This window comes from Macaca thibetana, chromosome 14 (assembly GCF_024542745.1).
Source record: "Macaca thibetana thibetana isolate TM-01 chromosome 14, ASM2454274v1, whole genome shotgun sequence".
Classification (NCBI taxonomy): Eukaryota; Metazoa; Chordata; class Mammalia; order Primates; family Cercopithecidae; genus Macaca; species Macaca thibetana.
Window position 1 is genome coordinate 116,708,482 of NC_065591.1, and position 13,777 is coordinate 116,722,258.

Below are 13,777 nucleotides of genomic sequence, written 5' to 3' on the forward strand. Positions count from 1 at the left end.
CTTTATTTTCAAAATTATTTCATTTGTAGTTGTCATGATGTTACTGTGAAAGAAATAAAAGCCAGTAAAGGAAAAATGGACTTTTCACTTTTGGCCTGTTCTTTCAGCTTGCTAAAAGTTTTCTAACAATCTTGAATCTATCCCTCCAGCACAGTAGCTGCTTTTCTCAGCTTTTCATCATGTGCACCTGGAAAGTCTGCCATATCTTCTTTCAAGTCACAGGTGTCTCAGACGGACAGTCCCAGAGGGCAGGGATAGAACATACAGCTCCATGTAATTCAATCTAGAGACTTCATGTGCCAAGCTCATATCATGCTCAGTAGTAATATGTAAGTAGTTTAGAATAATACAAGTTGGAACCCATTGCCAGGCGAGGGTTGGTTCTGAGGTGCTGGTGGTGGCCTCTGGTTGGAATGATAAGAGTCCACCATTCAACATTTCAGCAGATATTTATTGAGAACCCAGCACATCCTGGGCACTCTGCTAGGTTCTGGGGATAGAAAGATGCAGAAGACATGGTCCTTTTCCTCAATGGTTTGTAGTCCAGTGGTCTGGTCCTGCCTCTGAGGCATATCCATGAGCTATGAGTCTTGATCATGCAGGTGTAAGGAGACAGCCCCGGAGGAAATGCCTTTGCCTCAAGGAAGTCATCATGAACAAGAGAGTCAATTTGGTTTCCTCAGCACATCTCACTACACCCCATCCCTGAATCTTCTAACTGAAATTCCACCTTCTTCCAAAAAGGCTTGCTTGTCTTAATTAAAGGGAAAGTACTAAAGAGGGCGGGGACATGTGAGGGTTTACATTATGTCAAGTCCTTGTTGAACAACCTTCCATGTCTCTGTGATCCCACAGGCTAGCCTGCCCTCTATTGCCTGACACTGAAACCTCCGAATGCTCTGGCCCCGCCTTGCTGAGCTGGCATTATTCTCTCCTCTAGTGTCTTTCAGGCAGACAAGTCTCTGCATCATCCCAGGACCATCCATGCTCTTCTGCCCCTTGGCCCTTGCTCAGATAGCCCCCTTCTTTGGAATGCCCTCTCCCTCCCTCCCACCAGCCAATTCTTGTCTGTCCGGTCCACCAAGACACCATTCAAATTCCACCTCCTCATGAAAACCCCTTGAATGCTGCAACTCTTGCAGACTTCCTGTCTCTGTGGAGAGAGAATAGGCATCGCTTCTGTACACTTTAGCACAACTTTGTATACAGTCTGGCCTTATTGGGGGTTCTTTTATGTGGGTGATCTCCCTTCCCCAGCAATGTGGAGGCAGTGCTTTTATAACAGAACCCATAGATTTTATTTCTGCTGCTTCAGCATGTGTGGATCACAGAGCAGACAACTGATAAATATGTGGTGACGATTTTTATTTTTACAAAATTGTTTTACTCCAGAAAGAGAATTAAAAGCAGGCAGACTTTTTTATCTTTCCAGTCCTGCCCCATCATTCTTCTCCATGCACATTTTTCTTCCTGCCTTATTGGACTCTTCACCTTTACTTGCAAGTTCTCGTCTGCAGCAAGACTTTCATATTCCTGCAGGAGACAACAGGGTCAGTGTTGTTGTTTGCTTGCCTTTGCAGCCTTCCCTGTCTAGATTGCAAAGTTTCATAGGAGCCTTTCTGCTCTGTTCCCCTGCATGGGGTATTCCAATAGGTAGGAGGCACCCGTAAATGATTATTACCTTGGTCAGCTCAGGGCACTTGACAACCATGAGCCTTTTCTCTCCTCTGGTAGCCCTATAGGGAAGGGAAATACAAGTCCTAAGAAATGGAGGCACCAAGCAGGTAGAGGAGGGCGTGAACCTCTCACTGCCCTGATTAGGTCTCTAAACAATAATGGTTTTGCACCAGGAGTCCCTTGCTAGGAAGCTTTCTCACTCAGCACTGCGGGCACATGGCTGCCAGCCCTGGCCTTTTTCCTGAGCCAAACCCACCTCTGGGTTTACCCCCATCCCCACCCTGGCTTTCACTTCTGCAGCATCTTACACAGTCTATAAAGATGTTTTCTTTCATTGGCAGGTGAAGTCTGGAGCAGGACTTCTGAGGCTTTCTATCCTCCATGCCGCTCACTAGAAAAGGGGCTGTGAACTGTAAGTAACTTTGATTGGCGTTTTCCATGCTGACTCAATAAGGTTAGGGGTTAAAGACCAGCCCTGAACCTGATCTTTAACAGCCATGCATTGTGCAAGAGAAACACTCAACAAAGAGCTAGTCAGAATATAAAATACAGTGGAGCTCTAATTAGATTATGTCTGAATGTGACAAAGAGGCCCTGTAATATGACATCCTATTTAATTAGACTATATTGATTGTGCATTAAGGTGGACTCGATGTGTTACATGTGTCATGAGTGCCAGAGAAGGAAGCTGTTGAGTCTGCAAGGCCGACCCAGACCCCAGCCACTATCGCCTGTGGGCTAAGCTTGGGAGGCAGTGAGGGGAGGAAGTGGCAACATCAGTCCTCAAACTGGGCCAAGTTTATAGCCTGCACTTGCTTTTACATCTGGTTATTTCTGGGGAGGCATGAGGGAGGGAAAAGGAAATGCTGCTGACCGCTTCCCTTCCATCAGCCCAGTAAAAGCTTGACCTCTTACTTAGGCTTATTTGCTCATATTGGTTCTCCCCACTTGGCAAAAGTCTACCCACCTGTGGGACCTGGCCTAAGTCCAGCCTCCTCCATGGAGCCTTCCTTGGTAATGCCAGCTGGAAGTGATCTCTTCCCTGTCTGAAATTCCGCAGCATTCACACACGCTGCCCCTGCCTGTGTCCCCTGCGTCCGTCCCCACCTCTGGCTGTCACATTACCATGCCCTCTCCAGCGAGGCCGTGAGCTCCTGGCAGGTAAAGTCCAGGATTCCTACTTCTCAGTCTGCCCACTGCACCCTCAGCCTACTCGCTCTTTAGTAAGGGTTACCTGGATGACTGAGTTGCCCTGGGCGGGCAGTTTCCCCACCCTCCTTATGGGGCTACCTGAGGCTGAGCTGCTGCCGCCACGACTTTGATAGTACATTGGCTTCCAACCAGTCCATGGAATTATAAATGATTAACCGTTATCAGCGCACATCTTCACCTCTGTGTAAAAATAGATTGACTGTAATGAGTATTTGAATAAATCATAAGAATGGCCGCCCTGTGATCGGCTAACATCCTGCCGATGGCTGCCTGGTGAGTGAGCAGGGCGCCGGGCCTCCCGCCTAATGGCCTGCGATTCAGCGCCGGTCGCCTCTGTGATTGACGGGCCTGGGCTCCCAGGGCACCTCCTCTGCAGCCCTGCTGAGGAGCAGTCAGATCTCCAGGCCAGGGTTTAGGGGGAAGGGTACCTTCCTCCATCCTGTTCCAGGAAAGCCTGCCTAGGAGGTAGGGCGGGGGTGGGCGGAGGGGCAGACTAGAAGATAATGACCTTTGTGAGAATCGATGTCTCCTCGCATCGGAGGTTAGAGGGACCTCATAAGTCAAGTATGAGGAGCAAGCTGAGCGTGAACCTTAATGAGAGCTGAGAGCGTGGGGGGAAATAGGCCTGCGCATCCCCCCGATCCCTGAGGGCAGCCGGGCACCTCGGCTCTGGCCACCACACCCAGGAAAGCTCCCTGGCAGGGACACAGTCTTGGGCCTACAGAGAGGAACCAGGAAACACAGGTTTCTTCAGGTCTCAGGGCTCTGAAATGGAAAGATTCAAATGACCTTTCAGGGAGTGGTTTACCAGGGTGGCCTCAGGCATGGGGATCCTACCTTTTGGAGTGAAAGGAAAAAGAGCAGACGGGGAGGCAGGCTCAGGGTGATAGGGACCAGTTGAAGAGGGAAGAGTCTAAAAGTCTGAGGTTTCAGAGACAAGGCCAGTGAGGGCTGGATTTGAGAGGGAAACAGCAAATATTCCAAGTTAATTCCAGTGGTGTCCCATTTCTAGGCTATGTAACAAATCACCCATAACAGAATGGCTTAACATCATTTATTCTGCAGGTCAGGAATTCAGAAAGGGCATGGTGGGGCAGCTTGTTTCTGTGCCATGAGGTGCCACCATGGAATCTCAGTGGGGGCAGCTCAAAAGCTAGATGCTGGAATCATCCAAAGGCTTGTTCTGTCATCATTCTGGGCTTTGATGCTAGCTGTTGGCTGAGAGATTGGCTGGACTGTCTTGGCCAGACCCATGTGACAGCTCCATGTAGCCTGAGCTTCCTCACAATATGGCGGCTTGATTCCAAGAGTGAGCATTCAAGAGACAGCAAAAGGCAAGTGGAAGCTGTGTTGCCTTTTATTACCTACCCTTCGAAGGCAAGCTGCATCACAGCCACTGCATTCTCTCACCTGAGGCAGTTGCAAAGGTTCACCTAGGTTTAAGAGAAGGGAACATAAATACCACCCCCACTCCATCTCTCCAAGGAGTATCAACATCACATTGAAAGAACAGCATGAGGAATAGGATGTATCTTGTTGCAGTTGTCTTTAGAGAATACAGTCTACCACGATTAGTACTCATCAAGTTAGTGGTCTGGCATAGCACAGCCTCATCTATTTCCCAGAAAGAATAAAAGGAACCCTTCTTTGGGGGTGATTTGTTCACCCTAGAAAGACAGGCTGAAGAACCCCCTGCCTTAGATAAATTAAACTATCCCTTAATTCACAGAATGTTTGAGTCAAAAGGGCCCGCGGAGGCCAGGCAAGGATTCCTTCCTGGGCAGGCCATGCTGATGTTAGCAGGTCCTGCAGCTGGTAGAAACTTGGACCTCAGGGTCCATCTCAGCAAGACTGAGTTGGGTCTGTGACCCACATCTTCAAGTGTCAGGTCTGGAGGAGTCCTAGACTGTGAACTAGGACTCCACAAGCCTTGAGCCCTTCATTCACATCCAGGGCTCCCTGGACCACCATCCCCATGGACTTCCAAGCTGGGGTAGGCTTCACACAAAGATTAGGATGTAAGATGCTCTAAGGGGCTGTGCTGTAGCTGGGGAATTCGGGGCAGCCCCTCCTCACTGACCTCACATCCCCTGCTCTCCTTCCTTCCCGTCTGCCACATATTATGTCCTGGGGAGGCTGTGCCCTTCAAGAACTATAGTTTCTTTCCTTTGCCATTTTTCTGACTCAGATGCAGCTAAATCCTGGAAGAGGATCTGAGTGTCCTGGGTGCCTTGTTGTGACTTAAGGGGATAGAAAAAAGCCCAAGCTACCAAAGAGGAGAAACAACCAGCCCGTATCCCCAAAGGGCTGAGATCTGAGAATCGCTAACACCGAAGGGGAGGGGGCAGGGACGAGAGGGGTGAGGGGACTTGGTCTTGATAAAAAGTGCTGGAGTTTGGCGGGAGAGTCTTGGATTCTTCCACTTATTGGACACTTACTACATACTAGGCATTATGCTAAGCACTTAACGGTGCGTTCTCTCACTGAACCCTCACACTGTGTTATGGGATGCTGTTATTATCTGTATTACAGAAGAGGAGAGGAGGCTTAGAGAACAAGAGGAATACCCTAGGAAGTAACAGAGTTGAAATTCAACTGAGGATTCTCTATACTTGAGACTTATACTGTTCTCTTGTGTGATACTCAGTTTACTCCTCTGTAAATGGAAATTCTGATGGCATCATCCCCCGTGTTACCTTCATTTCTAAGATTCTAAATGTGCAGATAAGATTTTGGGAACTTGTTTAGATATATCTAAGTGGGCCTACTTTATAGAGTTGAGTCTAGGTGAAAGTACGGAATGGTTTCCTGTTCTGTCCCCTTTTGTGAAACTTAGGTCAGGAAGCTAACATTTAATTTGGGTACGTGAAGGAAACAGATGGAAACAGACATAAAGATCATTTAGATTTTCAAGGCTCCAGCTTGGGAAAGAATGTTGGATTTGAAGTACAAAGATCAGGTTTGAAGCCCAGCCTTAGCACCCCTGTGATCCTGGGCACATCTCTTTGGCCTTTGGCTTCTTCGTCTCTGGAATGGAAATGGGGTTGTATATACTTCTCAGGACTGCTGTGAGGACTCACTGCGATCCAGCATGTGCACGTATCTGGAGCCATTCTTGGCATACAATAGGTACTCACTAAGGCTCCAGCCATCACTCACCCAGTAAATAAATAAAAAGTGGAGTTGGAAAGAAAGACTATTCCTTTCCATTGCTTGTGACAGAGATGGTCAAGAATCTTGCCTTTAACTGTACTCTCCATAAAAGTTCACTCATAAACTATTGATATTTTAATAATACACATTAGCATCTTGCCCTTTGACAAATGAATATTGAATGAGCAATAAAGAGGCAAAACACTAGCCAGGTATACTGCTGCAGAGAAGCTGGGATCCTGGCTGGCTGTCCAAGGGAATGCCCCCTTTCCAGAGACCTTGTAACTCACCCCTCACCCCAGTGACCCGTAAGGAAACAGCTCTCAAAAAGAGCTCAGAAACCGGCCGGGCCAGTCTGGCCTGAGTAGGGTTTGTCTTCATTTTTTCTTTCAGTGGGCTGGAGGGGACTTGGAAGGAGACAGAAAAGGTCATTAAAGAACCACTAAAAGGGTGGATGTTTTACCCCATGTGAAACACTTTGGATCTTCCTATTACCTTTGGGAAAGGTGGAGGTTTCTTCTTCACGTACTCTCTTCTCCGTAGATTGCATCTACAGACAGTCAGACAGTGTGCCCACAGGAAATCAGGCAACGAGCGTAAAAACAACAGACTCGATCCACCCCACTCGACCAGATCTTGATGGGAACCTATGCTCGAAGGGTGTGTGCTAAGGTTTATCAAACAGAATTTCCTGCCTCTTCCAGCTTTGCTCCCAGCTCCATGGTCCCAGCCTCCAGGTTCTCATGGCCTCCGTCTAGGCTGGTAGTCCTTGAGTGTGTAGAGAGCAGTGACAGGGGCTTTTCGCTGGTCCGGCTTAATTGGTGTGATTTAATGGCGTTTCTGGAGGATTCAGATTCAGGCTTTCCAAGCTGCAAATCTGCTTTCTAAATGTGGAATTTTTGTGGAGTGGTAAAAAATAATGGCTGTTCTGTGATTCCTGCCTCCTGAGCTAGGAGATTGCAATTTACATTATGCAAATAGACATTATGCAATCAAGGCACTTTAGCAGGAATCTGGCGGCAGAGAGGCCGATTGATGAGATGCCGAGGTCTGCAGCCCCAACTGGAGGCACCCCAGAAGAGTGAGATGGAGTGGGGAGGGGGTGGACCAGGCAGGGGAGGAGGCAAAGAGTCTGCTCCCCTGGCCCAAGGAGGCCGAGTGGAGCGGGCCCAGTGATGAATGCATCGGGGAGCTGCCAAGGCGACTGTCTCAATTAATGGCTTTGTTTAATCATACCCCCTGTCCAGAAGAGTATTGTCTTACGGATAATTTCGTTTGCCTAACGAGATTTTGCTAATTAAATCTCCTTTCAGTTGGTGTGACTATGCCTGCAGGAGAGGGGGCTATTTGGAGTCTTCTCCATAAACCTTTCTGGAGAGTAGCTGGGAAGGAGGGATGGGAGGCAGGAGAGAGAAGAGATGGAAAGAGAGAGACCCTTTCCTGCTGCAAGCAGGGCAAGAGGCTTTGAGCAGAGTTTGGAAGCTGCAAGGTGGCTGCCACCACCCAAATCTCCTTTCTTCATCCACTGAAATGCAGTTCCAAATCCTTGTCCAGCCCAAAAAGGTTTCCCTCTTTTTTCTTTCTCTGTGGTGCGTGTCACTTCCACCATTACCCATTCTCAGGTTCTTCTCAAATCCTCAGAGGGAGAACTGGGAGGCTTATAAGGAGGTTCTGAAGGGCTTCCAAGCACTGCTCCCAGTATCCCTGGCTGTGGGGGAGTGTTGTGATGGTATAGGATCCCCTCCTCTTGCCTTCACAGTTAGCCAGCCAAGCTGGCTCTTCAGAGAGGAAAAATTGCTCCAAAGCTAGCCATTTCTCCAGGGATAGTTGCATGAATCAAAGAGGAAAATACCTTGTTAGACTCATTTATCAACAGAGCTAGCCAAGGAGAGCCTCCTGTATCCGGAGGAGCCTAGCACTGTGCTTGCAATAGCTGGAGCCTAATTAATGCTGCTGTGATATGCATCCATGCCATCCCCATGCTGGACCACCTCCAGTGGTTCTTTGCTATCCACAGGTTGAAGTTCAGCTTTCTTGGCCTGGCTGACCATGAGCTCCACAGTTCAACCCTGGTCTACTTTTCTAACTTCATCTCTCACCCTGCAGCTGCTCCCCATCCCTGTAAATACAGACACTCAGATGCACAGGCACACTCCTACAGCTGATACCCCAAGTACGCCAGATTGCTCAATCTCCCCTGACGAATACTCTGTGTACTTTTATGCCTCAATGGCTTTGCACATGCTGCTTATCTGGACTGTCCTCAGCCTGGGCAGCCCTTGCTCATCTATCTCCTCTGTGACTTCCTCCTTACAGGCCTTCCCTGCCTCCCTGATTCCTATGCTGCTGCATTCCTTTGCCTGTAGACCATCACAAGACTCAAACACAATTATTAGTCTATCTATCCAAGTGAACCATTGAATGCCATTCTTCTTTCAATCCCAATACCTTGAATCGTTCCTGGCCATAACAGGCACCCAACAAGACTGATTAAGAGAAAGGATGGGCCTGGCGCGGTGTCTCACACCTGTAATCCCAGCACTTTGGGAGGCCAAGGCGGGCCCACCACAAGGTCAGGAGTTCGAGACCAGCCTGACCAACGTGGTGAAACCCTGTCTCTACTAAAAATACAAAAATTAGCCAGGCATGGTGGTGCGTGCCTACAATCCCAGTTACTCAGGAGGCTGAGGCAGGAGAATCGCTTGAACCCCGGAGGCGGAGGTTGCAGTGAGCTGAGATTGTGCCACTGCATTCCAGCCTGGGCGACAGAGTGAGACTTCGTCAACAACAACAAAGAGAGAGAAAGGATGAAGGATGAATGTATGATTCAAGGTGAAGAGGGTGAAGTGATGGAGAGGCACTCTCCAGTTAAGCCCCCAAGCTCCAGGATGGATGGTGAAGGTGGCAGGCGATGGGGGGGCGGGTGGGGCAGGAGACTGATTTCTCCTGAGACCATGAAGAGGTAGCTGCCCATCCATTCATTACCTTCATTTCACAGGGTAAGGAGGAGCATCTGTGGTTCCCCATCTATGTGGGGGCCCTGTGCTTGGTGTGTCACTGTCTCATTTCGCACATGCTCACATATGAGGTGGGTACTATTTTTGCAGAGGGAACTGAGGCTCACCTGTTGTCATCGGAGGACAAGGCAGTGTTGGTCTGTAACTGGGCCCACTGAGGAACCCCAGGAGCATCTACCTGTAGGGAGGTAAAAGCTCCTATACTTCCCAGTCTCCCGTGTTCATGCCCCTACCCGCTCATCCACCCATCCATCCTTGCTGGAAGCTAAACTGCTCTGGGAGTTTGCCCTACTCTCTCTCCCCAGGACCCCAGGGTTCATACATGTTCTGGGATGCCGGCGTGTACCTGCCTGTGTGTGTGTGCATGTGCTGGGGGCCTGAGTGGTGCACAGGCCCTGCAGGGTGGCCTCTGGTTACTGGTTCTGGACTGCTGCCCAGCTAGTGGGGGGATGTCGGGGGTGGAGGAGTCTGCATTCCATGCTGGGGATGGAGCAGCCCAGGGGAAATGGCTCAGGTCTTCCTGTGCAATGTGGGGCAGGGATAGGGGAGGGCGGGTTGTGTGTGAGTGTGTGAGCGAGGCGGTCTTTCAGGAGAGTGCCTTTGTCTCCTTCTTGGCTTCTGAGTTTTAGTACTCTGCTTGTTGTTCTTTGTTGGGGCACGTCTGTCCATGGCCTATGTCTTCATCTAGGCTTGCAATCATCCTAATGTCCCCATCATGCTCTACTGAGCCTATAGTGTTTCTAGATATACAGTAGGTGCTCAACAAATGCTCGGTGAATGCAATGCATAAGTGAAGGATTGAACAAGTGTGCATTTTGGTGTCAGACAGACTTGGGTTCTGTTATTTACTTAGCTGGGAACTTGGGATTTAATTTTCTCATCTAGAAAGCAAGAATGATAATATTTCCTATTCTTTCTCGAAGGGTTGTTGGTGGAGGATTAAAAGAGATATGTGAAAGTGTTTTATAAACTATAAAGCACTGCACAAATATAAGAGGTTATTACTAGAATGGTTATTACACTCAAAGTGATCACTGTGTTTGAAAATTGAGGATTCTGTTTTCAGGAATGTAAAATCATCTAGGCCTGATTTGAACTCTGGGACTTGTGGAGCAATGGTTATAGGAACTGATTCTAGATTTGGCCAACAGTGGGAGCTTTCAGGGCTTGGAGGCTCAGCCCAGAGGCCCCTGCCCTCTCCCCTTCCTGGTGGACCGTCCCTGGGGTGGGAAGATGAGTCTGGGAAAATGGGCCATCTTCAGTTAAGTCACCTGTCCCCCAAGTGGACCCATGGAAATGGTCTTCCTGAGTCTCTGCCATTGTCTGGACTCCATGCCTCGTTATCTTTTCATATGCTGTTCTCTCTGCCAAAGACACTTTTTGCCCTTTTCTCCACTGGTCTTTTCACCTCTTGTGCCATAGTTGCTGCACTGTTTCCAGGCACCCAGGTTACCAAGTTTACTGCCATGAGGGAATCTATCACAGTGTACCTGGGACTCTTAATGCCTGCCTGCCTTACCAGTGTGCACTGCCAGGGGAGGTACTGGGCTTCACTCATCGCTGGAGCCCCAGAGCCAAGTGGATGAACAGATGGAAGGATGAAAGATGAAGGGAAGGGTCGGAGCTTGGTAACTGCACAAAATTGGAGCTTCTGAAGCACCCTGAGCTACAGGGGAAGGCAAGGAAGAAGTTGTTGCAGAGAGATCAGTACTGCCTTGCAAATCACACCCACATTTCTGAGATATTTCCCAACCAACCTCATGCTCCAAATGTCAGCGAGGCTAATCTTCCTCGGGGTCACAGGGTCTGGGGACCCCAGTGCCCTGTAGGTGGGTGCCTGGCCCTCAGCCAGCTGGGCAGTGAGGCCTACATGCTGGATCTGCGTCCTGAGAATGGAGAGGCATCTGCCTGTTGCCGACCTCTCGAGGCGAGCAGTTCTCACCTGGGGATGCAGATGCTGCCTCCCCTTATCTCCAACCCTTCCAGATCTGTCTCTTGGTGGGGTTGGCCCCAGCTGGCAAAGAATCTGCTATAAACCCTCCCAGGTACCTGGCTCCCTCGCCTTCCCCCTGAGTTGGAGGCATCTTGTGTCTTGCCTGTTCTGGGCCTCTCCCCCCATTGCCCTCCCACTCCCAGCCCCAGGCAGCCTCAGCAAAGTGCCAGGGGACTGGGAGGCTTTTCATTACCAAATGCACTGAACCTATTTGTGAGTGTTTTGCAAAGTGTTTAATCCAAGGTGTTCCCTCAATTAAATTAGTGCAAACATCTGTGTCCCACATCCACCTCCATTTGCATTCTGTGCCATTTATTACAGCGGGAAATTGGAAGGCACCTTAGGAATACTTAGGACCGAATTAGGCTAGGTTGGGGTGGGCATCTGGGGGAGGGCAGGGTGCTTGTGAGACTGGTCTACAAAGTGGATCCTTTGCCAGGCTGGGACTTGGGAGGACCCACTTCCTGGTGCAGGAGACCACACGGTGGGTGGTGTCTGGGCTTGAGACCACCTGGTCTCGTGGGGAAGACTGGGTGAATTTAATTAATGCTGCCACTCCCCACCTGGGACCATGTACCTGCAGAGGCACGAGAAGTTCACCGTTGCTGTTTTATGACTTTAAACCCAATTTTTAAAAAAGTGTATCAAATTAAAGTGACCTATCTGGGACTCTCCCTGGGGGAGCCCTTCCATGCTGAAAGGTGTGTGTTTTATCCTGAAACTACTCAGCTTTGGTGGCTAGCTGAGCATGGCTGGCAGCTTCTCTTCCCGTATGCCATGTGATCCCCATGACTGTTAAGTGTTATACTTTAGGAATCCTACTAATATACCAGTCTAGGAGGCATCAGAGAATAGTTTCTGCTGTGTGACAGGCCTGTGCCAAGTGCTTCACATGCACTGTCTGTGGTCACCCTCCACCAGCCCTCTGAGTCATGATGAATTAGGGACTGGAGCTCAGAAAGGCCAAGCAACACATTCATTGTTCCACTGCTAGAAAGCAGAGCCACCGGGATTCAGACCTGGGTCTGCATGATGCCAAAGACTATGTGCTTTCCACTGCACTTGGAGGTCTCTCTCAAATGAAGCAATTGGACTAGGCTTTGAATCAGGAATGGTGCTGCCTCCCCAAATCCCCTGACCGGCATGCCCTGGCTAGGTTGTACAGTGGCCCTGGTCCTAGCCTGCCCCATTAAGATGGCTTATCCTGGGACTTCTGGGGACCTATGATGGGTAAGCTCAGGCTGCTGCTGACTCACCAGGAGAAGGGGAACCCTGGGTTTTGAGGGATGGGACAGGGAGCAAAAGGAAAAGAAGTTTGAGGAGTGAAGGAGAGGCTCGTAGGCTGCTGAAGGGACCTTAGTGGTTACTGAGTTTCTCAGTACTGAGTGAGGAAACTGAAGTTCAGGCTGGACTGGAACCCAGGACTCTAAGGGTGAGTGCTATCTTTCTAGATGTAAAATGTAAAATGAGATTGGAGCAAGAAACTGGGGTGGAAAGGGGATAAGAGGCTACTGTGGACCCCAGACTTCAGGAAGAAGAACCTCACCAATTCCTGGGGTTCTACCTAGAGATGTCCAGGGAACAGGAAGAACAGCCAGGAGGTGTCTTTGTCGTTTTGTGCTCCTGTAACAGAATACCTGAGATGGGGTAATTTATAGTAAACAGGAATTTATTTCTAACGGTTGTGGAGGCTGGGAAGTCCAGGATTAAGGTGCCGGTGTCTGGCAGGGGCCTTCTTGCTCTGTCACAACATGGCAGGAGGCATCACATGGCAGAAGGACAAAAGAGAGGGCCAGAGAGAGACAGCAAGAGGGACTGGGACCCACTCCTGCAATAACAAACCCACTCCCGTGGTAAAGGTGGCACACTCATGACCTAAACACCTCTTAAAGGCGCTGCCTTCTAATATAGTCATAATGGCAATTAAATTTCAACATGAGTTTTGAAAGAGACAAATGTTCAAACTATAGCAGGAATATTCCTGGGACACCCTACTGGTGCTCGTCTCTGCCTTCCCCTTCCCCAGTTTGCCCTGTGGTCTAAGCAAGACCACAGCATCTGGAGGAAGATGGTACAATGGAGGGACATTGAATTTGAGCTCAAATGTCTGCTCTGCCACTTCCTCCCTCTGACCAGCTATGACCATGTCTTAGCCTTAGTTTCTCCATCTATTAAAGAATAATAATGATCTCACCCCACAGGATTGTTGGGAATATTAAGGGAAATGTTAGGCATGCTTGACCGTAGAATAGGACTCAGGACATCACTGAGCATTTTGCTTTTTCTTCCACAGCTCCTGTCTACCTTCCCCTCTTAGGCCCTGTGCTATGATCCTGGGCATTAGGGAGGCTGTGGAGGTGAGGATGGGCAACCCCTGCTTCAGCTCACCCTCCTCACTTTCCCATTCTCTCTCCTCCCTCTCTCTTCAAAAGACTTTAATAAATGCATCTCAGTGTGTGGCACTGCCTGGGGCTTTGTAAGAATAAATTGCTTATCCCAGTCCTTATTTCCTAGAAATGACAATCTATAATAAAAATGCACGTATTAAGCACTGGATGTGTGTAGTACCCAGTGCTAGGCACAGCAGGGTCAGCCTGAAAGCGACCCCCAGGGCCTCTTGTCTCCTCCCAGACCCCAAAAGTTTCTGCTTTCTTTGGAATTGGCAGATCCCAGAACCATCTGCCTTTCCCAGCAGGATTTTGGGTTTCTGTGCCCCTTTGTGCCT

At 49.3% G+C, this 13,777-nt stretch overlaps 2 protein-coding genes across 8 annotated transcripts in view; one reads left to right on the forward strand and one right to left on the reverse strand.

Moving 5' to 3' along the window:
- Positions 1–13,777, reverse strand: part of HEPACAM (hepatic and glial cell adhesion molecule) — a 543,784-nt gene that overhangs the window by 328,386 nt on the left and 201,621 nt on the right. The window lies entirely within an intron of this gene.
- Positions 1–13,777, forward strand: part of PKNOX2 (PBX/knotted 1 homeobox 2) — a 329,979-nt gene that overhangs the window by 128,671 nt on the left and 187,531 nt on the right. For 5 of the 7 annotated variants that reach the window (XM_050755704.1, XM_050755705.1, XM_050755701.1 and 2 more), the window contains one exon: positions 2,019–2,089. The exons of the other annotated variants lie outside the window; for them this stretch is intronic. The gene's annotated coding sequence lies outside the window, so the exon portion shown is untranslated. The remainder of the gene's footprint in view (positions 1–2,018; positions 2,090–13,777) is intronic. 7 annotated transcript variants of the gene reach the window in all.